Source organism: Canis lupus, chromosome 6 (assembly GCF_011100685.1).
Source record: "Canis lupus familiaris isolate Mischka breed German Shepherd chromosome 6, alternate assembly UU_Cfam_GSD_1.0, whole genome shotgun sequence".
In the NCBI taxonomy this organism is placed as follows: domain Eukaryota; kingdom Metazoa; phylum Chordata; class Mammalia; order Carnivora; family Canidae; genus Canis; species Canis lupus.
Window position 1 is genome coordinate 18,281,705 of NC_049227.1, and position 26,484 is coordinate 18,308,188.

General features: G+C 42.2%; 1 long non-coding RNA gene across 2 annotated transcripts in view; it reads left to right on the forward strand.

The window, feature by feature from the left end:
• Positions 1-68: 68 nt before the first annotated feature.
• LOC111096256 overlaps positions 69-26,484 on the forward strand; it is a 46,228-nt gene continuing 19,812 nt past the window's right edge. For both annotated transcript variants that reach the window (XR_005360752.1, XR_005360751.1), the window contains exon 1: positions 69-1,172. This is a non-coding gene — a long non-coding RNA (uncharacterized LOC111096256). The remainder of the gene's footprint in view (positions 1,173-26,484) is intronic.

A 26,484-nucleotide genomic window follows, 5' to 3' on the forward strand; every position in this document is an offset into this window, starting at 1 on the left:
GCGCCAGGCCCCGCCCCCGCGCGCCCCCGCGCGCCCCCGCGCGCCCCACGTGACCCCCGCGCGCTCCCGGGCGCCCTCGGCTGCTGCCCGGGTCCCCGGTGCCCGGCCGCTCCGTCTGCTGCTGGCAGCCCGTAGGGACGAGCGCGGCGGCCGGGAGACGGTGCACCCCTCCCGCCGAATGCAGGCTATAGCCGGCAGGGCCGCCAGGTGACCTTCCCGGAGCCACCCAGCAAGCGGGTGCGGGAGCTGGGGCCGGGACCGAGTCGCCTGGCCCCGCCAGCTCTGCTGCCAACCGAGTCGCGGCCCGGGGCTCGAGATGGAGCCCCAAGGGGGCCCTCCCCAGCCCTCTGGAGTGTGGCCTCCGAGCGAGGCTCGGCCCGACGACACACGGCCGCATCCGCATTTCCCAGTAGCGTGGGAGATGGCTTCTTCGCAGATACGGCCTGCCTTTCACAGATGAGGGGCCGAGGCTGGTGACTTGGAGCCACCGAGAACCCGCAGGTCCAGACTCAGCCTAATGGGTTTCTGACAGGCCTGCGAGAGTGGACTAGGGGCTTGGCCTCTTGCCAGCGACAGTACAGTGCTGGAAGTGAGCACCCATAACCTCAGCCCATTTAGGTGGAACTGCAACAGAAGGGCGGGAAAGCTGCCTGCAGTGTTGACCAGGTTTGGTTAAAATACACTATCAGGCTTCTCTCAAAAAACAGCAAAATAGGTGACGATTTTGTTGTCATTGGACTTGGTGAAACTGGAATCCTGGCAGGATCACCATCTTTTGATGGGATGCAAGATTTTGTAGTTTACACCATACTTGGACCAGCTGGGTTTCTTCCATAGGACAACCGCACATTATAGGTGTCCTCCGATTTTCTTAACAGGATGAGCAGGGGCCATGTCTGTCTTGCTCATTACTGTATCCTCCCCTGTACCTGACGCTCAGACGTTCAAAGATTTTTGACTGGATAAATCAAATTGTATGGATGGGGAGTTGAGACTTAAAATGATATCTTTTGACACAGAGGCAGAGGCTCTTTTCAATTCCATTCAATCTCCCAGAATCAGAGCCTGTTAAAACCCAGGAAAGGGCCCTCCGAGGCCATCCAGTCCATTCCCCTCACTTCACAGAGAAGCTGTGAGCTGGACGCTTCACAAAACACATCTCCTAGCCTTCAGTAAGTAACCACGTTGGGTTTTGTTTGTTTGTTTGTTTTATAATCCCTTAGAAGCTAAGAGTAGATCCTTATGTGCATTACAGATCAAGAGACCAAATGGAACAGTAATTATGATTCTGAAATTGCTCATAATTAGATCTACAGCCAGGCACTCTAATTCAGATTAATGAGACTGAGTAGCTGGTTCCCAATAGCCTACAAGTCAGTGAAGGTTTAAGAGATGCTAATTAGATCAATGTTTCAGGGTAGGTTTGTTTGTTTGTTTTGTTTTTAATTATTCATTTGATAAGCAATTGAATTGCACTGTGTGCAAAACTCCTAGCTAGGTAGGCACTGTGGCTAATGAAAGATTACTATATAGTTGTGAACTAGTGGGTAAGAGCAAGAGCTGTCTGGATTTCCTGGGTTAGAATCTCATCTTTACCACTTACTTGCTGTGTTACCCTGGGCAGATTACTCTCTGGTCTCTCTACCCACGGAGTTTCTAATCTATTGAAGAGAAAAGATGCACATACATAAATCACTGTAATACAAGATAGATGGATGTCGTATATGGTGTGTGAGCTCAGGGTTGGTGAGATCGCCCTCCTTTAGAGAAACAGGGAGGGAGCTAAGGAGGAGATAACATTTGCACGATGGAAAAAGAAGTGGGGTTTTGGAAGGTCGGCATAGAGGGAAGGCATCAAGGAGAAGGAGCAGCGTGAGCCCCAGCACAGAGGCAGGAGCATGATTTGTCTAGTGTGGCTGCAGTATAAAGGATTAAAAGGGGTTCAGGCTGAAGAGGTAGGTTGGGGGCCAGATTGAGGAAGGCCTTGGATTCAGGCAGGGAGTTTGGATGTGACTCAGTAAGCGGTAAAAGCCTTTGAGGGACTTTTGCCAGATCATTTTGCGACTGTGGGAGAATCTAATGACTCAGAGAAAGCACCACGGAGTTCAGCGTGGAGCCAGGTTTCCTGAGCGGGACCGAGCTTCCCGGCAGAGGAAAGGCTGGTGCATCGGGAGTGGTGCCTGCCACATCAAGCTGCTTTTTAGTCTTTTTCGAAGGAGTGTGACTCAGATTGCCCTCTAGTGGCTGAGGTTGGTACTTCCTTGGTCTATTTCGTAGATTGATACTTGTCTTTTTTTTTTTTTTTTAATTTTTATTTATTTATGATAGTCAGAGAGAGAGAGAGAGAGAGAGGCAGAGACACAGGCAGAAGGAGAGGGAGAAGCAGGCTCCATGCACTGGGAGCCCGACGTGGGATTCGATCCCGGGTCTCCAGGATCACGCCCTGGGCCAAAGGCAGGCGCTAAACCGCTGCGCCACCCAGGGATCCCCAATACTTGTCTATTAAAGGCTGAACAGCTATTCTGCGCCGGCACTTTTATATACTTTGTCTCCCATCATCCTCATAGCAGCGATATAAAGTAAGTACTATGAACATTTACAGAAAAAAAACAAAAACCCAGAAGCTTACTGAACTACTGAGTTGGAAGGAGCTTTCAGAATAATTTTCTCTCACAGCTCATTGCTCTTTAGAGTTTTTCTAACAGCTGCCATTTGGCTTAGTTCTATCATCTGGATCTATCCAGACTAAATCTTAAACCAGTTCTTTTTTTAAGATTTAAAAAATTTTTTATTTATTCATGACAGAGAGAGAGAGAGAGAGAGAGACAGGCAGAGGGAGAAGCAGGCTCTGTGCAGGGAGCCCGACGTGGGACTCGATCCCGGGTCTCCAGGATCATACCCCAGGCTGAAAGCGGCGCTAAACTGCTGGGCTACCAGGCTGCCCTTAAACCAGTTCTTATCTGTGATGTCAAAGTCACAAGAGAGGCCAGCGGGTAGTTCGACTAGGGTAACAAGTGAGTAACATCTGAAGAGCACAAGTGAGCATTCCCATTCCAACCACCTCAACTGGTCAGCACAACCCAAGAAGGCAGCAGATGTGCAGGAACAGGGATCGGATCAGAACATACTTACTAATTTATGAAGATTTAAGAACTGACCTTTTTTTAAAACCCAAAACCCCCTGATATAGTTTGGGTTTTTGTTTGTTTGCATCACTTTTTCCTATCTTAGAGATGAGCTCTACTCAGACATCTCTCCTTTGGCATGAGCATTCTGAAGATCACCCCTTCTCTAAAATCATAATTTAATTTATGATTAATTTGAGAGAGAGTGTGTACCTGCATGTCAGGGCATGGGGGAGAGGGAGACGGAGAGAATCTCCAGCAGGAATCTAACTCGAGGTGCCATCTCACGACCCTGAGATCATGACCTGAACCAGAACCAAGAGTCTTGGACACACAAGTGATGGAGCCACCCAGGCACCACAATCCCTTCTCTGAAATCTTTGTGGTCAGCACTGCCTGCCCCACTGGGCTCCCTTCTCTACAGTGTCACCCTTGGTTATGTCATACTCTGGTGGTATCAACTGTTTATGTAAATCTCTGCCTTTCTCCTTAGTTCTAGTTCAGAGTTTCAGTGTTTGCTGGACAGCTTCACCTGGAGGCTTGCAGATGCTTTCACATCCAGTGAAACTTGTCCTTTTACTTCAAACCTTTGTCTTCCAGACTCTGCTTGCCGCATTTCTGCCACCAGTCTCAGCGTTGAACCCTGTCCTGTTTCATTTGTCCAGCCAAACTCCTTGCTGTTTTATTATCATCATAGTTACTGAGACCATCATCCCTACTGTGGATCAAACCCCAATTGCTTTTTTTGTTTTGTTTTGTTTTTTACTTTTTAGATAATTTCAGAACTTACCAAAAAGTTACAAAAATATTTCAGGGCATTTCTGTATACCCTTCATCAACGCTCTCTAAACGTTAACGTTTTATTTTTTTTATTTTTATTTTTATTTTTTTTTAAATTTTTTATTTATTTATGATAGTCACAGAGAGAGAGAGAGAGAGAGGCAGAGACACAGGCAGAGGGAGAAGCAGGCTCCATGCACCGGGAGCCCGACGTGGGATTCGATCCCGGGTCTCCAGGATCGCGCCCTGGGCCAAAGGCAGGCGCCAAACCACTGCGCCACCCAGGGATCCCCACGTTTTATTTTTATTTTTATTTTTTTTAAATATTTTTATTTATTTATGATAGTCACACAGAGAGAGAGAGAGGCAGAGACATAGGCAGAGGGAGAAGCAGGCCCCATGCACTGGGAGCCCGACATGGGATTCGATCCTGGGTCTCCAGGATCGCGCCCTGGGCCAAAGGCAGGCACTAAACCGCTGCGCCCCCCAGGGATCCCCCACGTTTTATTTTTTAAAAAGGATTTTATTTACACAGAGAGGAGAGAGAGAGGCAGAGACACAGGCAGAGGGAGAAGCAGGCTCCATGCAGGGAGCCCGATATGGGACTGGATCCCAGGACTCCAGGACCATGCCCTGGGCTGAAGGCAGGCGTCCAACCGCTGAGCCACCCCGGTGTCCTAAGCCAGTTATTTTGTAGACTGTCCTTGGGTTTGGGTTTGTCTAATGTTTCCTTGTGATTTGTCATTTCGCTTTGTCTTCACTATTATATTCTCCCCGATACTGTTGTACTGACAAGTCTCCTTTCTTCAGCCCTTACGAGGTTTGTATTAAGCAGGCATCTTTCAGTAGCAAGAGGTCAAAGACCCAGCTTAAAACGATTTCAACAAGATAGGATGTTTATCGGCTTCCTGAAAAGCTAGAGGTAGGGACACCTGGGTGGCTCAGTGGTTGAGCTTTTTGCCTTTGGCTTGGTCATAATCCCGGGGTTCTGGGATCAAGTCCCACATTGGGCTCTCTGCAGGGAACCTGCTCCTCCCTCTGCCTAAAATCTTTTAAGATTTTATTTATTTATTCATGAGACACACACAGAGAGAGAGAGAGAGAGAGGGAGGGAGGGAGGCAGAGGGAAAAGTAGGCTCCATGCAGGGAGCCCGATGTGGGACTCGATCCCAGGACTCCAGGATCATGCCCTGAGCCAAAGGCAGATGCTCAGCCGCTGAGCCACCCAGGCATCCCTAAATAAATCCCTAAATAAAATCTCAAAAAAAAGAAAGAAAAAGAAAGAAAGAAAGAAAGAAAAGAAAGAAAAGAAAAGAAAAGAAAAAAGAAAAAAGAAAAGAGAAAAGAAAAGAAAAGAAAAAAGAAAGAAAAGGGAAAGGGAAAGGGAAAAGTTAAGTTTAGAGGTAAGATATTAAGGTGCAGTTGGCTCCAGGGACTCAATATCATTAGGATTTTGGTCCTGGTGCTAAGCTCTGTTTTCTTCTGACTTGGTTCCATCCTCAAGTGGTTCCTCTTATGGTGTCAAGAGTGCCAGGGATCCCTGGGTGGCGCAGCAGTTTGGCGCCTGCCTTTGGCCCAGGGCACGATCCTGGAGACCTGGGGTCGAGTCCCACGTCCGGCTCCCGGTGCATGGAGCCTGCTTCTCCCTCTGCCTGTGTCTCTGCCTCTCTCTCTCTCTCTGTGACTATCATAAATAAATAAAAATAAAAAAAATACAATTTGCTTTAAAAAAAAAAAAAAGAGTGCCAGCAATTCCAGATTTATGTCTGATTTTTTTTTTTTTGCCCCAGTAACTCCAGGAGGGGGAAAGCTTACCTCTGCCTGGCTCTGTCTCCTTGTAACTAAAACCCCAGATTTGAATCCCATTGCAATTGGTTTTGTTTGGAACCTGTATGAATCCCTAAACCAATCAATGTGGATTTGGGGGTTTAATTATCTTTACCTGTGTGACATGAACTGGGCAGGGAGAGGGATGGTTTCCCACAGAAAATCGGGGTGCTGGCCCCAGAAAGGATTGACCAGGCAAAAGAGCAGTATCCATTACAATGTTTCTGGATAGAAATTCTTTTTTTTTTTTTAATTTTATTTATTTATTCATGATAGTCACACAGAGAGACAGAGAGGCAGAGACACAGGCAGAAGGAGAAGCAGGCTCCATGCACCGGGAGTCCGACGTGGGACTCGACCCCGGGTCTCCAGGATCGCGCCCTGGGCCAAAGGCAGGCGCCAAACCACTGTGCCACCCAGGGATCCCCTGGATAGAAATTCTTAATGCCTCCCGTTAACTACCAAATAAAATCCTTGATCAACTTCTGAGGCCCTACTTAGTTTGATCCAAACCTATCTTTTTGCACTCCTTTTCTTTTCTTTTTTTTTTCTTAAGGCCTAAATTTTTTTCAAGATTATTTATTTATTTATTTATTTATTTATTTATTTATTTATTTATTTATTTGATAGAGCGCACAGGAGTGAGGAGGAGGGACAGAGGAAGAGGGAGAAGCAGATTCCCCGCTGAGCAGGGAGCCTGATGTGGGGGCTCAATCCCAGGACCCTGAGATCATGACGAGGTGAAGGCAGATACTCAACTGACTGAGCCACCCAGGTGCTCCTTGCACTCATTTTCTAGATGAACCTTTTGCTCTAGCCAAACTAGATTTTTCACGGGCTTGCATACCATAAACATTCCTGCTTCGGCACCTCTGCTCATGCTGTTTCTCTCTCTCTTTTTAAAATTTTATTTATTTATTCATGAGAGACACAGAGAGAGAGGGGCAGAGACACAGGCAGAGGGAGAAGCAGGCTCACTGCGGGAAGCCTAATGTGGAACTCAATCCCAGGATCCTGGGATCACGCCCTGAGCCAAAAGCAGATGTTCAACCACTGAACCAGCCAGGTGCCTCGCTGTTTCTGCTTTTATGGATGCTCTTTATGTGGCATGGGTTTTTCAATAAAAGGAATCTTTTCCAGTTCCAGAATTAGCTCAAATACCACCTTTTTATGAGGTGTTTCTTGGTCTCCTCCACCTGCACGTGCTGCACCTATGCTTCTTATATCAAAGAGCTAATGTCAGATTTTTATTATATTTATTTATGGACTCATCCTGCTCTCCCTACTAAGTTGTTAAACGTCCTGAAGGCTATAGAGCTGGCATCTTTACTTTTAAACTCTTACCAGTATCCGGTATTGTTTTGCTCTCGATAGGTGTTTGTTGAATGAGGGACCTGAATATTTATGGCATGGTGTCCATACCCTTCATCAGCTGGGATAGCGCTTTTCTAGATGAGCTCAGGGTTGACTGTGTTCCTGTTAAAATGCAGCATCCAAAATAGAATCCCATTTTCTATATGTAGCCTAACCAGTGGGAGTGCAGTGGGAGTATTGCTTCCCTTGTATTGGGCCAATATTTTATTTTTTTTCCACATAGAGCCTTTCCTTGAACCCCCAATCTGAAATATCTGCTCTTCATAGGCCTCCCTCACAGTGTTCTTTTCTTGCATGGAACTTAGCACAATTTGTCATTACAGATTCATTTGTGAGGTGATGGAGTGCAGTGATTAGCAGTGTGGGGGCTGCAAGGTCCCTTCTCTTTCTGCTTCTGTGGATTTGCTTCCCAGAACTGTGAATGGAGAGATGAGGTATGCTCCTCTTACCTGCAGAAGCTTGGATTGTATTCTTCTTTCTTTTTTTTAAAGATTTTGTGTTTTGACAAAGAGAGAGAGCTCAGAAGCAGGGGGAGGGGCAGAGGGAGAGAGTGAAGCAGGCTCCCTGCTGAGCAAGGAGCCCCATGTGGAGCTCCATCCCAGGCCCTTGAGATCATGACCTGAGCTGAAGGCAGGTGCTTAACCAACTGAGCCACCCAGATGCCCCTCTGTCACTCTACTTTGGCTTTTTCTAGGATTTCCTGTAAATGGAATCATACACTATGGAGTGTTTGACTACTTACGCTTAGTATATTTTTGAGATTCATCTGTGCTCTTCTGTATATTAATACTTCATTCCTTGAAACCAGCTTTTTTATTGAGTTATAACTCGTACATCATGAAAGTCAATATTTTAAAGTGTATAATTCAGTAATTTTTAGTATACTTGCAAGGTTATGTCACCATCACTGTTATCTAACTCCAAAACATTCTCATCACCCTCAAAAAGAAACCCTGTACCTATTAGCAGTCCCTGCCTGTTCCCCTCACTCCCTCCAGCTCCTTCCGATCACTAATCTCCTTCTTGTCTCTATGGACTTGCCTATTCTGGATATTGCTTATAAATGGAATAATATAATATGTGGCTTTTTGCACTTGGCTAGTTTTACTTCGCATGTTGTCAAGGTTAATCTAGGTTGTAGCATTCTTTATGCTTGAGTAATATTTTATTGTATGAAGATACCATATTTACATATCCATTCATTAGTTGGTGGATGTTTGGGTTGTTTCTATGTTTTTTTTTTTTTCTTTCCTTAAGTGGGCTCTATACTCATCGTGGGACTTGAATTCACAGCCCCAAGATCCAAAGTTGCATACTCCACCTACTGAACCAGCTAGGTGCCCCTTCACTTTTCTTTTTTTTGTTGTTTTTTTTAAGACTTACTTATTTGTTTTGAGAGAGGTGGGGAGAGGGGCAGAGGGAGAGAACTCTCAAGCAGACTCCTTACCAAGCACAGAGGAGTCCAACCTATGACCCATGAGATCATGACCTGATCCAAAACCAAGGGCTGGAGACTTAACCAACAGAGCCACCCAAGCGCCCACCCCTCCATTTTTTTTTTTTTTTTACTGTTATGAATAATGTTGCTATGAACATTCCTGTAAAAGTTTTTGTGTGAACATATATCTTCAAATCTCTTGAGTATATATTTAGGATAATTGCTGGATCATATGGTAACTTTATGTTTAACTTCTTGAGGAACTGCCAAAGTGTTTTCCGTGGGGGCTGCACACTTTTATATTACCACCAGCAGTATATGAGAGCTTCAGTTTCTCTCCTCACCTCTTATTATTATTTGTCTTTTTAAAAATTATGTCCTTGTATTATTATGTTAAAAAAAAGAAACTATTGCTTACTCCAAGGTCATGAAAATTTATATCTGTGTTTTCTTCTAGAGTTTTAGGGTCTAGTTTTTTTTTAAGACTTTATTTATGTATTCATGAGAGACACACACACACACACAGAGGCAGAGACACAGGCAGAGGGAGAAGTAGGCTCCATGCAGGAAGCCCGATGTGGGACTTGATCCCGGAGCCAAAGGCAGACGCTCAACCGCTGAGCTATCCAGGTGTTCCTATGGGTCTAGTTTGTATATTTAGGTCGCTGATCCACTCTTAGATATTTTGAATGTGATATGAAGTAGAGGTCCAAGCTCATTCTTTTGCATGTGGATATCCAGTTATCCCAGCACCATTTGTTGATAATACTATTCTTTCCTCATTGAACTGTGTTGGCACCCTTGTTGAAAGTCAACTCACCACAAATATATGGGTTTAATCTTTGGACTTTCAGTTCTATTCCATCAGTGTAATCATTGTTTCTTTCTTTCTGCTTGCTTTGGGTTTAGCTTATGCTTCTTTTTCCAGTGTCTTAGGGTGGACAATTGGGTTGTTGTTTAGAGATCTTTCCTCTTTTCTAACACCGGCACTTCTTATATGGGTTCAAATTTATAGCTATTCCCCTTTAAGCACTCTCAGATGCACACCATAAGTTTTTATATATTGTATCTTCATTTTCATTCATCTCAAAATATTTTCTTTTCTTTTTTTTAAGACTTTACTTATTTATTCATGAGAGACAGAGAGAGAGAGAGAGACAGAGACAGAGACATAGGCAGAGGGAGAAGCAGGCTTCATGCAGGGAGCCTGATGTGGGACTCGATCCCAGAGTCCTGGGATTATGCCCTGAGCCAAAGGCATATGCTCAACCACTGAGCCACCCAAGCATCCCTCAAAATATTTTCTAACTTCCCTCATTAGTTCTTTTTTTTTTTGACTCACTGATTATTTAAATAGCATGCTGTTTAATTTCCATATATTTGTGAATTTCCCAAATTTCTTTTTTTTTAAATAGACAATAGCAGAGTTACTAAGAGATTGGGCATTTATTTATTTATTTATTTATTTATTTTTAAAATTTTATTTACTTACTCATGAGAGACACACACAGAGAGGCAGAGACATAGGCAGGGAGAGGAGAAGCAGGCTCCATGCAGGGAGCCTGATGCGGAACTTGATCCCAGGACTCTGGGATCATGACCTGAGTCAAAAGCAGACACTCAACCACTGAGCCACCCAGGTGTACCATCTATTTATTTATTTTTAAAGGAATCTCTGTGCCTAGTTGATGCTCAAACTCACCACCCCGAAATCAAGAGTTGCATACTCTACCAACTGAGCGAGCCAGGTGTCCTCCCAAAATTTCTTTTTGTTACTAATTTCCCTCTTCATTGTGATCAGAGAACATAGTTTTTATGATGTCAGTCCTTTTACATTTATGGAGAATACAGTCTAGCATATGGTCTCTCCTGGAGAATGTTCCATGTGCACTTGAGAAGATATGTATGTTCTGCTGTTGAGAGAGCATTCTATGCCTGTTAGGTCTGTCCTGTGTTTGGTGTTGTTCGGGTGTTCATTGTTTCACTACTGCCTAACTATTCTATTTATTACCAAAAGCGCAGTATTGACATCTTCAATCATTGTTGCTGAATTTGTTTTGCCCTTAATTTTGTCTGCCTTATTTCTTTGTTAGGTAGGCATATGATTATAATTGCTACATTCTTCTGATGGGTTGACCTTTTCACTTTATTTATTTATTTATTTATTTATTTATTTATTTATTTATTTATTTATTTATTTAGATTTTGTTTACTTATCATGAGAGACAGACAGAGAGAGAGGCAGAGACATAGGCAGAGGGAGAAGTAGGCTCCCTGTGGGGAGCCTGATGTGGGACTTGATCCCAGGACCCCAGATCACAACCCGAGCCAAAGGCAGATGCTCAACCACTGAGCCATCCAAGTGCCCCAACCTTTTCACCTTAAAATGTCCCTCTTTATCTGTAGTATCATCTTTTTGGTATTAAAGTGTATTTGGGGATGCCTGGGTGGCTCAGTCAGTTGAGCCTCTGACTCTTGGTTTTGGCTCAAGTCATGATCTCTGGGTTCTGATGGAGCCCCAAGTCAGGCTCCAAACTCAGCAGGGAGTCTGCTTGAAGATTCTCTCCCTCTGCTCCTCTTCCTACTCACTCTCTCTCTAATAAATAAATAAATATTTTTAAAAAGTCTATTTTGTCTGATATTAGTGTAGCCATTCCAACTTTCTTAGGGTTGCCTTTTGCATAGTATATCTTTTTCCATTCATTTACTTTCAACTTATTTGTATCTTTCAAACTAAATTCCCTTTATTGCTTTCTTTTGCATTGAATACATGTTTTCATGTGTCATTTTTTCTATTAATTTTTTACTGTATTTTTTACTTATATGCTTAATAGTTGCTCCAGGACTTACCATCTACATATTAATTAACTAATCAGAATCTACATTAAATTTATGCTAATTTAATTCCATTGAGGTATAGAATATTACTCCTTTGTCACTCTGTTCCCCCTTCCCCTTTTTTGTGCTATTATTGTTATATATGTTACTGCATATTTCAAACCCAACATGTTACTGCATATTTCAAACCCAACAATACATTGCTATAAGTTTATATAATTTCATGTCACTAAGGAAGTTGAGAAAAGTAAGAAAGGAAGGGAAGTATATATTTAGAGTTTCTTATGTTTATCCCACCATTCCTGGTTCTCTTTGTTTCTGTGGGTTCAGTCACCATCTGGTGTAATTTACTTATATCAATACAATTTTGATCCCACCCACCTTTGAGCTGTTGTCAAATATATTAGATTCTTATATGTTATAGGCCCAACAATACAATTATATGTGTATTATTTTATATTATTGCTTCTAAAATCATTTAAGAGAAAGAAAGAAAAATATGCCTTCATACTGACATAAGAACATAATTACCTTAATTGGTACTTTTGCTTTTCTGTGTGTGGATTTGAATTTCCATCTGGGTTTACTTGCATTCAGCTTGACACATTTCTTAGTATTTCTTGTAAGGCAGGTCTGTTAACACATTTTCTCAATTTTGTTTATCTGAGAATATTTTTATTTTGCCTTCATTTGTGAAAGATAGTTTTGCTGGATATAAGATTTATTGGTTGATTTTTTTTCTGTCAGTACAGCTGATCTTTATTATTCTCAAATTCTGTATTTGCAAATTTTCTTACTTGCTAAACTTATTTGCAACCACAGAATGAGTACTTATGGTGCTTTCATGGTCATTCATGGGCATGTGAAGAACAGCAAGAAATTTAGATCAACAGATGTGCATGTTCCAAGATGAGGTTGAACAGTGATGCTCTTCCTTCTTTTTAAAATTTTTAAATGTTTAAAAATTGTAGGGAACCCTGGGTGACGCAGCGGTTTGGTGCCTGCCTTTGGCCCAGGGCGCGATCCTGGAGACCCAGGATCGAATCCCACGTCGGGTTCCCGGTGCATGGAGCCTGCTTCTCCTTCTGCCTGTGTCTCTGCCTCTCTCTCTCTCTCTCTGTGACTATCATAAATTAAATTAAATTAAATTAAATTAAATTAAATTAAATTAAAATAAAATAAAATAAAATAAATAAAAATAAAAATTATATTAGATTTAAGTTCAATTAACATTTAGTGTATTATTAGTTTCAGAGGTAGAGTTCAGTGATTCATCAGTTGTGTATGACAGCCAGTGTTCACTACATCACGTGCCCTCTTTAATGCCCATCACCCAGTTACCCCATCCCCCCACCAACCTACCCTCCAGCAACCCTCAGTTTGTTTCCTATAGTTAAGACTCTCTTATGGTTTGCTCTCTGATTTTCATATTATTTTATTTTTCCCTCCCTTCCCCTATGATCCTCTGGTTCATTTCTTAAATTCCACATATGAGTAAAATTATATGATACTTGTCTTTCTCTGATTGACTTATTTTGCTTAGCATAATACCCTCTGGTTCCATCCCTGTCATTGCAAATGGTAAGATTGAATATCTGGGCTCTTTCCATAGTTTGGCTAGTGTGGACATTGCTGCTATAAACATTGAGGTGCAGGTGCCCATTTGGATCACTATTTGTATCTTTTGAGTAAATACTAGTAGTGCAATTGCTGGGTCATAGGGTATCTCTATTTTTAACTTTTTGAGGAACTTCCATACTGCTTTCTAGAGGGGCTGTACCAGCTTCTGTTCCCACCAGCAGTGTAAGAGGGTTCCCCTTTCTCTACATACTTGCCAACATTTGTTGTTTCCTGACTTGTCAATATTAGCCATCCTGAAGGTATGAGGTGGTATCTTATTGTGGTTTTGATCTGTATTTCCTTGATGCCAAGTGATGTTGGACATGTTCTATGTATCTGTTGGCTATTTGTATGTCCTCTTTGGAGAAATGTCTGTTCACGTCTTTTTTTTTTTTTCTGTTTTTTTTTTTTTTCTGTTCATGTCTTTAGCCCATTTCCTGCCTGGATTCTTTGTTTTTTGGGGTGTTGAGTTTGATAAGTTCTTTATAGATATTAAATACTAGCCCTTTATCTGATAAGACATTTGCAAATATCTTCTCCCTTCTGTAGGTTGCCTTTTGGTTTTGTCAACTGTTTCCTTTGTTTGCAAAAGCTTTTTATCTTAATAAAGTCCCAATAATTCATTTTTGCTTTTGTTTCCTTTGCCTTTGGAGATGTATCTGGCAAGACGTTTTTATGGCCAAGGTTGAAGAGGTTTCTGCCTCGGAAGGTAGATGCTCAACTGGTGAGCTACCCAGGCATCCCCCTCAATTTCTTTCATAAATGTTCTATAGTTTTCAGAGTATAGATCTTTTACCTCTTTGTTTGAGTTTATTCCTAGGTATCTTATGTTTTTTAGTAAAATAGTAAATGGGATTGATTCCTTAATTTCTCTTTCTTCTAATTGTTAGCATATGGAAAACCATTGATTTCTGTGTTGATTTTATATCCTGCCACTTTGCTGAATTCCTGTATGAGATCTAGCAATATTTTGGTGGAGTCTTTGGGTTTTATACATAAAGTATGTCATCTGTGAAGAGTGAGAGAGTTTGACTTCTTTGCCAGTTTTGACGCTTTTTATTTCTTTTTGTTGTCTGATTGCTGAGGCAATCCTAGGACTTCTAGTACTATATTGAACAGAAGTGGTGAGAGTGGACATCCCTGTCATGTTCCTGACTTAGGGGAAAAGTTCTCAATTTTTTCCCCATTGAGAATGATATTCCCCTTGGGCTTTTTGTATATGGCTTTATGATATTGAGGTATGTTCCCTCTATCCCTACACTGCAAAGAGTTTTAATCAAGAAATGATGCTATATTTTGTCAAATGCTTTTTCTGCATAAATTGAGAGGATGATATGGTTCTTGTCCTTTCTTTTTTGTAAGATTTATTTATTTATTCATGAGAGACACACATAGAGAAAGAGGCAGAGACATAGGCAGAGAGAGAAGCAGGCTCCATGCAGGGAGCCCAATGTGGGACTCGATCCCTGGGACTCTAGGCTCATGCCCTGGGTCGAAGGCAGGTGCTAAGCTGCTGAGCTACCCAGGCATCCCTTGTCCTTTCTTTTTTTAATGTGGTGTATCACATTGATTGATTTGTAGGTGTTGAACCATCCTTCCAAAGTTTCTCTTGCAATCAAGTTCAAATTTTAAAGCATTCTGGTTTGAGAATATGCAGGGAATAATGTCAGTCTTTTGGTACTGGTTGAGACCTGATTTGTGACCCAGTATGTGATCTATTCTGGAGAATGTTCCATGTGCACTTGGGAAGAAGTTGTATTCTGTTGCTTTAGGATGGAATGCTTTGAATATATCTGTGGAGTCCATCTGGTCCAATGTCATTCAAAGCTCTTGTTTCCTTCTTGATCTTCTGCTTCAATGATCTATCCATTGCTGTGAGTGGGGTGTTAAAGTCCCCTACTATTATTTTATTATTATCAATGTGTTTCTCTAGATGATCTGCCTTCTTATTTCAGTTATTTTTTTTAAAGATTTTATTTATTTATTCATGAGAGACAGAGAGAGAGAGAGAGAGAGAGAGAGAGAGACAGGCAGGGGGAGAAGCCGGCTCCATGCAGGGAGCCTGACGTGGGATTCAATCCCGGGTCTCCAGGATCAGACCCTGGGCCGAAGGTGGCACTAAACCGCTGAGCCACCCGGGCTGCCCCTTATTTCAGTTCTTACACTATAAGCAAGTGTCCTTGTCATGGTTTATTTGGTGCTGTGATTTTGCATTTTTGTGCATTTTGGTGGTGTGTTTCTTGTTTAAATAGCTTCCAAACATAGTTCTGAAGTACTGTCTAGTGTTTCTAAGTGCAAGAAGGCCATGAAATGCCTTAGGAGAAAAATACATGTGCTAGAGAAGGTTCATTCAGGTATGAATTATAGTGCTGTTGGCCATGAGTTCAATGTTAGTGAATCAATAATATATATTAGATAAGGCACCTTTAAGCAGAAATACATATAAAACAAGATTATACAAACTTTGAGGAACAGGTTTAAATGGCATAAGTCCATTTTAAAATTAAATTTAATTTTTTAAAGATTTTATTTGGGGTGCCTGGGTATCTCAGTCAGTTAAGTATCTGCTTTTGGCTCAGTCATGGTCCTGTGGTCCTGGGATTGAGCCCCACATCGGACTCCATGCACAGTGGGGAGTCTGCTTCTCCCTCTCCCTTTGCCCCACCCCTGCTTATGCTCTCTCTCACTCTCTCTCAAATAAATAAATAAAATATTTTTTTAAAAATTAAAAGATAAAGATTTTATTTATTTATTTGAGAGAGCATGTGGGAGAGAGTGCATGTGAGAGAGCAAGCATGGGATATGAGGGAGGCCAGGGGAAAGGGAGAAGTAGGCTCTGTACTGAGCAGGGAGTTTGACATTGGGCTTGATCCCAAAACCCTGGGATAATGACCTGAGCTGAAGGTAGATGCTTTTTCTTTTTAATATTTTATTTATTTATTAATGAGAGACACACAGAGAGAGGGAGAGAGAGGCAGAGATACAGGCAGAGGGAAAAGTAGGCTCCACCAGGGAATCCAACACGGGACTCGATCCCGGGACTCCAGGATCACGCCCTGAGCTGGAAGGCAGATGCTTAACTGCTGAGCCACCCACGTGTCCCCGAAGGTAGACGGTTAACCGAGTTACTTAAGCACCCCATGAATCCATTTATACACAGATTTCTTTTCAATAAATACATTGGAAAATTTTTTGGAGATTGCAATTTACAGTTTAAAAACTCACAGATGGGGATCCTTGGCTGGCTCAGCGGTTGAGCGCCTGCCTTCGGCCCAGGGCACGATCCTGGAGTCCTGGGATCGGGTCCCACATCAGGCTCCCTGCATGGAGCCTGCTTCTCTCTCTGCCTATGTCTCTGCCTCTCTCTCTGTGTGTCTTGCATGAATAAATAAATAAAATCTTTAAAAAAACTTCACAGACAAACCATGTACCTTGAAATAAAAAAAAAGAACAGTTAGGAATTATTGTAAGAATACAACATATAATATATATAGTGTATAAAATGAGTGTTGTTGGGACACCTGGGTTGGCTCAGCCGTTGAGTATTTGCCTTCGGCTCAGGGTGTGATCCCAGAGTCCTGGGATCGAGTCCCACATTGGACTCCTTGTGTGGAGCCTGCCTCTCCCTCTGCCTGTGTCTCTGCCTCTCTCTCTCTCTCTCTCTCTGTGCCTCTCATAAATAAATAAATAAAATATTTATTTATTTATTTATTTATTTATTTTTAAGGATTTCATTTATTTATTCATGAGAGACACAGCAAGAGAGAGGCAGAGACACAGGCAGAGAGAGAAGCAGGCTCCATGCAGGGAGCCTCCAGGATCACACCCTAGGCCAAAGGCAGGCACCAAACCTCTGAGCCATCCAGGAGTCCCTAAATAAAATCTTTAAAAAATATATGTGTTGTTTATGTTATTGGTAAGGCTTCTGGTCAACAGTATACTATTAGTAATTAAGTTTTGGAGGAGTCAAAAGTTATATGTGAATTTTTGACTCTGGGGAGTTGGCATCCTAACTCCCATGTTGTTCAAGGGTCAACCTTATGTTGATCAGTTGACAAAAATATTGTGATCAGAGGCTGGAAGGAACTTAATACAGTATTTCCTCCAAAGAGCAAGGGTTCAGTATTTGCTAATTCAGTGTTTGCAGTGACTTTATAGAATATAACTACCATGAACAATGAGACTCAACTATGCCTTGTATGTGTCATCCCACTGCCTCTGGCCCTCACTGTTTTGGACAAGAAGTCAGTAGTTAATCTTATAGTAGCTGCTTTGCATGTGATGACTCCTTTCTTCTGTTAATGCTTCTTTCAATACTTTTACTATAGTGTTTCTGAGTGTGGATCTCTTTGTACTTATCCTACTTAAAGTTCATATTTTAGCAAGTCTTAGCAAGTTTCAAAAGTGGTTAGCCAAGTTTTCTTCAATTTTTTTTCTGCTCCTTATTTTTTTTAAAGATTTTATTTATTCATGGGAGACACAGAGAGAGGCAGAACCATAGGCAGAGGGAGAAGCAGGCTCCTTGCAGGGAGCCCGATGTGGGACTCGAATCATGCCCTGAGCTAAAGGCACACCCTCAACCACTGAGCCACCCAGGCGTCCCTCTGCTCCTTTCTCCTGTTCTCTGGTTACTCTGATTACTCATGCGTTGGTATTCTTTTTTTTTTTTTTTTTTTTTTTTATTTATGATAGGCACACAGTGAGAGAGAGAGAGGCAGAGACACAGGCAGAGGGAGAAGCAGGCTCCATGCACGGGAAGCCTGACGTGGGATTTGATCCTGGGTCTCCAGGATCGCGCCCTGGGCCAAAGGCAGGCGCTAAACCGCTGCGCCACCCAGGGATCCCGCGTTGGTATTCTTAAAGGTATTCCGCATTTCTTTGAGGCTCTATTCATTTTTCTTTTCTTTTTTTTTTAAAGATTATTTATTTATATGAGAGAGAGAGAGCACAAACAGGGTGAGTGGCAGGCAGAGAGAGGGAGAGGGAGAACCAGGCTTCCCACTGAATGGAGAGCCTGATGTGGGGCTTGAACTCTAGACCCCAGGATCATCACCTGAGCTAAAGGCAGATGCTTAACTGAATGAGCCATGCAGGCACCCCTGTTCGTTTTTCTTCATTTTATTTTCTCTCTGTTCTCTGGATTCCATTCTGTTTATATTCAAGTTTGTTTATTCTTTTTTTTTGCCCATCCAAATCCATTGAGTCCCTATAGTGAGTTTTTCCTTTTTATTAGTATACTTTTCAACTCCAGAGTTTTTTAAAAGATTTTATTTATTTATTCATGAAAGACACGCGCACACACACACACACACACACACACACACACAGACAAAGGGAGAAGCAGGCTCCATGCAGGGAGCCCGACATGGGACTCGATCCCGGGTCTCCAGGATCACGCCCTGGGCTGAAGGAAGTGCTAAACCACTGAGCCACCTGGGCTGCTCTCAACTCCAGAATTTTTATTAAACAATTCCTATCTCTCTCTCTCTCTATCTCTCTCTCTCTTTTTAAAGATTATATTTATTCACGAGAGACACAGAATGAGAGAGAGAGGCAGAGACACAGGTAGAGGGAGAAGCAGGCTCCATGCAGGGAGCCTGATATGGGACTGGATCCCGGGTCTCCAGGGTCACACCCTGGGCTGAAGACGGTGCTAAACCTCTGAGCCACCCAGGCTGCCCTCTTTGAACATTCTTGTAAGAGTTACATTGGAGTCTATTAAATCTGACACCCGGGGCCCCTGGGTGGCTCAGTCAGTTGTGCAGCTGACTCTTGAATTTGGCTCAGGGTCATCATCTCAGAGTCCTGGGATAAAACCCCCGCATCAGACTCCTTGCTCAGAGTCTGCTTGAGGGTTCTTTCTCCCTCCCTTTCTGCCCTTCCCCCCACTTGTGCTCTCTGTCTCTCTCTCTAAAGTAAATTAAATAAATAAATATTTTAAAAAATCTGACACTCAGTTCCTCTCACAGAAACCACAGGTGGTTTCTGTTACCTGATCTTTTGCTTGTGTGTGGGTCACACTTTTGTCTTTCTTTCATGTCTCATAATTTTTGTTGAAAACTGGGCAGTTTAGGTAAGATCTTGTAGCAACTCTGGATACAGATTCCTATCTTCCTCCCAGGGGGTGGTTTTGGTTTGTTTATTTTCTGACTTGACTAGGGTATTTTAGTTAAGTCTGTTTCCCCTCAGCATGAAACCTTTAGTGTTGCTCCTCAGAGGACACAGCCTTGGGCAGTGACTTTGGGATGGGAGTGGATGTAGCAAGCTCTCTTTGATTGTCCCTTTCCCTAACTTCCCTGTTAAGCTATCTGCTTCATTTGGTATTACACACTCATTGTTAGGCTCCACCGATTACTGACTGATTGCTCTATTGTTTGTGCCCTGGAGCATATATTGCTCAGCACCCTAATCCAATTAAATTAATCCACAACCAGAGGTAAGTTGTGAAGCTGGTCTTTGAGGTTTGTTCTGACCTTAAGGAGGGCTTTTCTTAGCTGTATCTTTCCAAGGTTCTCTAAGTTAAATGGTCTATGGTTTAGTCTTGTGGTTCTTTTTTTTTTTTTTTTTTTTTAAAGATTTCATTTATTTATTCATGAGAGACACAAAGAGAAAAGCAGAGACATAGGCAGGGGGAGAAGCAGGCTCCCAGAAGGGAGCCTGATACAGAATGCAATCCCAGGACTCAGGGATCATGACCTGAGCCAAAGGCAGACCTCAACCACTTAGCCACCCAGGTACCCTTATCCTCTAGTCTTCTTGGCTTGCCTCTCCCAGCATGGGATCTCTGCTCTATGAGCAAGCAGCGATGAGAGCAAGCAGAACCTGGTATTCTTTGGCTGTCATACCTGGTACAGAAAGTCTGTCCTATGAATAGGGTCTGGGTGGGAGAAGGAAGCCCCCCTCCCCTGCCCTTTCTGCCACACTCACTGGAAGTTTCATCTCTTCAAGTTGGAGTTGGAGAGGATAAGAAATGCAGGCAGCTTGCTCCTCCTGGTGAAATATAGTAAGGCTTGACTGGGAACCTCAAGATGAAGAGTTGTGTGCTCCACCAGTTGAGCCAACCAGGCATCCCAGAAACTGTCTTTTTGATCACACCTACTCAGAGTGGAATTTCCCTCAAGCTGAGTTGAGGAGACAGAGAGTAAGAGGAAGGAGAGAATTGGTTGTGGCTCACATTCTGCAGACTCTCCCTATTCTTCCCAAATTGTAGTAGGTTTTCTTAAGTATGTGTCTTCATTGGCTCTATGTCATTAGGACAGTTTCCAAAAACTTTGTTTCTTTTTAAAAATAATTTCGCCAGCTTTGTTTTTGGAGGGATTAGACATATAGAACTCCTCACATTGTTATCTCAGAGCTTTATCTCCTCCAGCTTTTCTTTTCTATTTTTTTAAAAAAATATTTTATTTATTTATTCATGACACACACAGAGAGATAGAAACATAGGCAGGGGAAGAAGCAGAGCCTGATGTGGGACTTGATTCCAGGACCTAAGTTAAATGGTCTATGGTTTAGGCAGGGATCATGACCTGAGCCAAAGGCAGAGCTTGCCACTGAGCCATCCAGGTGCCCCACCCAGCTTTTCTTTTATAACTTTTTGGTTGTTCTGTTATTTGCCCTACCAGCTTGTAAAGTACCTCCAGCATCTGCAAAGTTATAACACTTGCCTGTAAATGCTTTCAGCAAATTACTCCTGGGGAGCTTTTTCACTCTGGGCAAACTCCAACTGAAGTCAAATGCAGACAGCCTTGTAAGTGTGGTCTTCTAATGGAGCCACAAGACAGTGCCAATAATGACAATTCTTTGGGAGGAAGACTTGAAAAGAGTTCCAGCCCTGTGCTACTTTCTTCATTGGCTGCTAGTCTGCACTGGGGATGTGGGCTATTTTTCAAGGTTGCAACAGAACTGGAGAGTTGGGGACAGGACTAGGACAAGTTAAAATATCACAAAGTTCACTTTCTTACCAAGATTCAGCCATTTTTCTTGAATGAGCATTCTTCAGGTTGCTATAAGCCTTTGGTTACTTTCCAGAGTTTTGAAAAAAAAAAAAAGTTGATCCTGGCCCTTTCATGGGACTTTTCTTTCTTTTTTAAATTTTTATTTATTTATATATTCATGAGAGAGAGAGAGAGAGAGGCAGAGACACAGGCAGAGGGAGAAGCAGGCTCCATGCAGGGAGCCTGATGGGGACTCGATCATGGGTCTCCAGGAACACCCCCCCCCCCCCCCCCCCCGCCCCGGGGCAGAAGGCGGCACCAAACCGCCAGGAGGCCCTCATGGGGCTTTTCGTTGCTTTTTTGTAGGAGTGAATTTGCATAGGTCCTTTCTTTGCTATTTTTGAGGACATCACCAAAATCAACATTTCATTAATATTAATGTTCAAACTATTATAAATACACTAAACTCCTGTACTTGTGTTCAGGTTTCTTGATAGGATCTGCAATGATGTCCTAAAAGACTGCGTTTCTTCCTTGAAATCAAGACAGAAAGCAAATGAAGTTGTGCAGGTTCCCGTCTAACCGTGTGGGGAGTTACAACAGGGTAACTCCCTGTTGTAACACTATGAAAAAGGAAATGAGGTTTATTTACACGAATAATTTTCACTGCTCCTGCCAGTTGGTGCTCACAAATGATCTGAAGAATATAGTATCTAGAACCTTGCCAGGGTGGACTAACCAAGGTCATTGGTGAATGGTTTCATAAATTACTTTTTAAATTTCTTGAAAGTCAGGATGTCTGCCTATCCTTAGTCCTTTTCCTATTTTCTAAAATTTCTCAGAGTTTGTCTGCAATGTTTCCAAAACCATATCTTTCAGTATCTTGGGCAATGGACTGCATCCAAATCTGAGGTCTTTAACATTTTAATTGAGTTAATGTTCTCTTATCATTCTTCACTTCTTTGGGACGTCATTATCCTCCACTACAACCTTTGACAATTTTAATCTTGAGCATCATTCTTATAGAAGACAAACCAAATGAAAGTTGAGAGGTTCTGCTTTCTCTTGGTCATCTGTTAATATTACACCATCTACTCTAAGCAATGGGCCCATTTCTTCCTTTTTCTTGCTCCAAATATAGCTATAAAAACACTGTTTGTTGTCTATAGTATGTTTCACAACCTCAGCTCATTCCGAGTTATAGCCATCCTGACACTAGCCCTATAGCTTTATTTAGTTTTTGTGTTTATCCCTGAGTAGGTGGCTCTTCTTCTAGTCTCTGTCATAGTCTCCTATGCAGCCACTCTTGTTCCTTTAAATGCTCCGCCATTGCTTCTTCATCAAGATCTAAAAGGGATGAAGGAGATGGAAGAGATAGATATTCTTGAAATGGTCATTGAAATCGCACATATTGTGATATCTGGATGGTTCAGTCAGTTAACCAAACAGCTCTTGACTTTGGCTCAGGTCATGATCTCAAGGTTATGGGATGGAGCCCTGTGTCAGGCTCCATGCTTACTGAGGAGTCTGCTTGAGATTCTCTCTCTCCTTCTTCTGCCCCTCCTGCTCTCTCTCTCTCAAATAAATAAATAAATAAATAAATAAATAAATAAATAAATCTTTAAAAAACTCAGGTATTAATTTAGTGTTAGAAGATAAAGAGATTTAGTACATGTAATGAGATAATTGTTCATTAATTTCACATTCAGTATCTAATTTATGCATCATCAATTTATCATCCAGTGATTAATTTAGTATTGTAATAGTCATAAGCATTGTCTTATTCATGCTGAGTATATTGATGCATAGTTACATGCTGCTTTTTCCCCTAACTTTTTTTTTAAAGTAGGTTTCATGCCCAACATGGGGCTCAAATTTACCACCCTGAGATTAAGAGTCACATGCTCTACTGGCTGAGCCAGCCAAAGGCCCCTTCCCTTAGCTTTTGTTGCATTTATCTGCTACTATGTAACAAACCATCACAATATTTAGTAGCATAAAATGACTTCTTTTTTTTAAAACTTTACTTATTGATTCTGTGGGTTAGGAATTTGGAAAAAGCATATCAGGAAAAGCTATACCCTGTTATACAATGTCCAGCCTCAGCTTGGATGACCTGAATGGCTGGGGATGACTCTTCCAACCAGGGTTGGAATAGCTATGGCTGGAGCACCCACTTCCAAGATGGCTTCTTAACTCATCAGTCACCTGGCCTAGGATGGTTGGGGGCAGGCTCAAATGGGACTGTCAACCATAGTGTCAATGGCTATCCTAACTAGCATGATTATGGCAAGGTATAATCCTTGAAGAAGTCCAAGAAGTTGGACTTTTTACCTGGAAGTTCCAGATTCCAGGAACAAGCATTCCAGTGAGCAGGGTAAAAACTGCATGGCCTTTAATGACCCATACTTGGAAGTCACTAGCATCCCTTCCACCACCCTCTGTTTATTGAAGCAGTCACAGCTTGCCCAGATGAAGACCCTAGACCACCCCTATGACAGGAGAAGTGTCAAAGAATTTATGGTTCAGAAGAATTGCTCAGCCAAGACACAGAATTATAAGCTCAATAAAATGGTTATTGCTTCAAGCCATTAAAAATTTTATAGCCATATTTTAAAAGTGCCTCAGCATTACAAATAATAATTTATAAAGGTGAAGTATGGGATGCCTGTGTGGCTCAGCAGTTGAGCATCTGCCTTTGGCTCAGGGCATGATCTTGGAGTCTGGGGATCGAGTCCCACGTCGGGCTCCCGGCATGGAGCCTGCTTCTCCCTCTGCCTGTGTCTCTCCTCTGTGTGTGTGTGTGTGTGTGTGTGATGAATAAATAAATAAAATATTTAATATATATATACATATTATATATATATATAAAGGTGAAGTATATATCTCTGGATGGATGGTTGCCAAACCACTGACTGGAAATATTTATTTATTTATTTTCTTTCTTTCTTTCTTTCTTTCTTTCTTTCTTTCTTTCTTTCTTTCTTTCTTTCTTTTTTTAATTTTATTTATTTATTTGAGAGAGAGAGAGAGAGAGAGAGAATGAGCAGGGAGAGTGGCAGAGGGAGAGGGAGAAGCAGAATTCCTGGCTGAGCAGGGAGCACTATGTGGGCTTGACCAGTGACTGAGGCATCCAGGCACCCCTGGAAATATTTATTTTCAACAAATTTCTTCTTTTGATCAATAAAAGCATATTTATAAACATCTATAAAAATAAATCTATGCTTCTTATAAAAATGCAGACATACAGCAAGTGAGAAAATTCTCCTCCATCTCAATTGAGTTTTTTTAGTTCTTATCTTCTAAAGTTACATATGTGCATGTTTAGGAATTCTGTGTGGCTTATTATGAAAAACCTGGGTCCTCCATCCCTTGTTTCCTCTTCTCCAGAAGCACCATATTCAACCTCATTAGCGAATTCCTTTATGGTCTCCAAATATCTAAACAGCATGCTCTGGGTGCCTGGGTGCCTCAGTTGGTTAAGCATCTGCCTTCGGCTCGGGTAATGATCTCAGGGTCCTAGGATCCAGCCCTGCCTCAGGCTTCCTGCTCAGTGAGGAGTCTGCTTCTCCCGCTGTCTCTGCCCCCCGCTTGTACTCTCTCTCTTAAATAAAGAAAATCTTTTTTTTTTTTAAGTAACTAATCTTTCTTTCTTTCTTTCTTTCTTTCTTTCTTTCTTTCGTTCTTTCTTTTTTTCTTTCGTTCTTTCTTTCGTTCTTTCTTTCTTCTTTCTTTCTTTTTTTAAAGATTTTATTTATTTATTCATGACAGTCACAGAGAGAGAGAGAGAGAGGCAGAGACACAGGCAGAGGGAGAAGCAGGCTCCATGCACCGGGAGCCCGATGTGGGATTCGATCCCGGGTCTCCAGGATCGCGCCCTGGGCCAAAGGCAGGCGCCAAACCGCTGCGCCACCCAGGGATCCCATCTTTCTTTCTTTTAAAGAAGATTTACTTATTTATTTTGGAGAGGGAGAGAGGCAGAGAGAGAGAGAGAGAGAGAGAGAAGCAGACTCCTCACTGAACACACAGGGAGCCTGATGCTGGGCTCAGTCTCAACCCTGAGATCATGACCTGAGTGGAAGATAGATGCTTAACCAACTGAGCCAAACAGGCACCCCAAATAAAACCTTTAAAAAAACAAATAGCATGTGCATATTGCTGTTTCTTGATTTTTTTTTGTTTTAGGTATTTTTTATGATCATTTTGGAGATTGAAACTAACTCATCTTTCCTTCACTTCCTGTCTTCCTCCCCACCCCTCACCATGTTACTGTATCACACACAGTTTTAGTTACATAGATATTCCCAGTTGACATCACTGTAACTATGTAAATGTATCCACAGCTGAACCAGGTAGTTACTTTTCTTTTCCTGCACTTTTTTTTAAATTTTTTATTTATTTATGATAGTCACAGAGAGAGAGAGAGGCGCAGAGACACAGGCAGAGGGAGAAGCAGGCTCCATGCACCGGGAGCCCGATGCGGGATTCGATCCCAGGTCTCCAGGATCGCGCCCTGGGCCAAAGGCAGGCGCCAAACCGCTGCGCCACCTAGGGATCCCTTTTCCTGCACTTTTTGTTCCTCTTTTCCCTACTGAGTTAATAATTATGTCCTGTTCTTGTTTTGTTTGTTTGCTTTGTATGTACAACACTAATTCCATTTTTTTAAAGGTTTTATTTATTTATTCATGACACACACACACACACACAGAGGCAGAGAAGGAGAAGCAGACTCCATGCAGGGACCCCAATGTGGAATTCCATCCTGAGACTCCAGGATCATGTCCTGGGCCAAAGGCAGGCGCTAAACCACTGAGCCACCCAGGGATCCCCAGTAGTTCCATCTTAAACTCTGCTTTGAGGTATAAATATCTCATTACACTCAAACACATTAGATTTTCTATTGGTTTTATTTTCCTAAAGACCCTGCTCTGAAGCCTTTTTTTTTTTTTTTAAGATTTTATTTATTTATTCATGAGAGACAGAGAGGCAGAGACATAGAGGAAGAAGGCACAGGGAGCCTGATGCAGGACTCAATCCCCCAACCCGGAATCACACCCTAAGCCAAAGGTGGAAGGAAGCTCAGGTTCCCCCTTCAGGGATACCCAGGCATCCCTTCTTTTCCATTCTTATTGTGCTTGTAGGCTTGTGGCATTAGAAAAATCTTCTTACTGCAGTTATTATCTGGCAGGAACAGAGAGGTAAATACCTGTATTTAACATGCCATTCTGATTTTAATCCGATTTTTAACAGTAAACCTTTTCTTGAAGTATAAGGTGCAGACATCCAGTTTGTTTGTGAGTAAATTGTCTAATTATTTTTTTAAAAAAGAGTTTATTGGGCAGCCCTGGTGGCTCAGTGGTTTAGTGCCACCTTCAGCCCATGGCCTGATCCTGGAGACCCAGGATCGAGTCCCACGTCAGGCTCCCAGTATGGAGCCTGCTTCTCCCTCTGCCTGTGTCTCTGCCTCTCTCTCTCTCTCTCTGTGTCTCTCATGAATAAATAAATAAAATCTTAAAAAAAAAAAAAGAGTTTATCTATTTGACAGAGA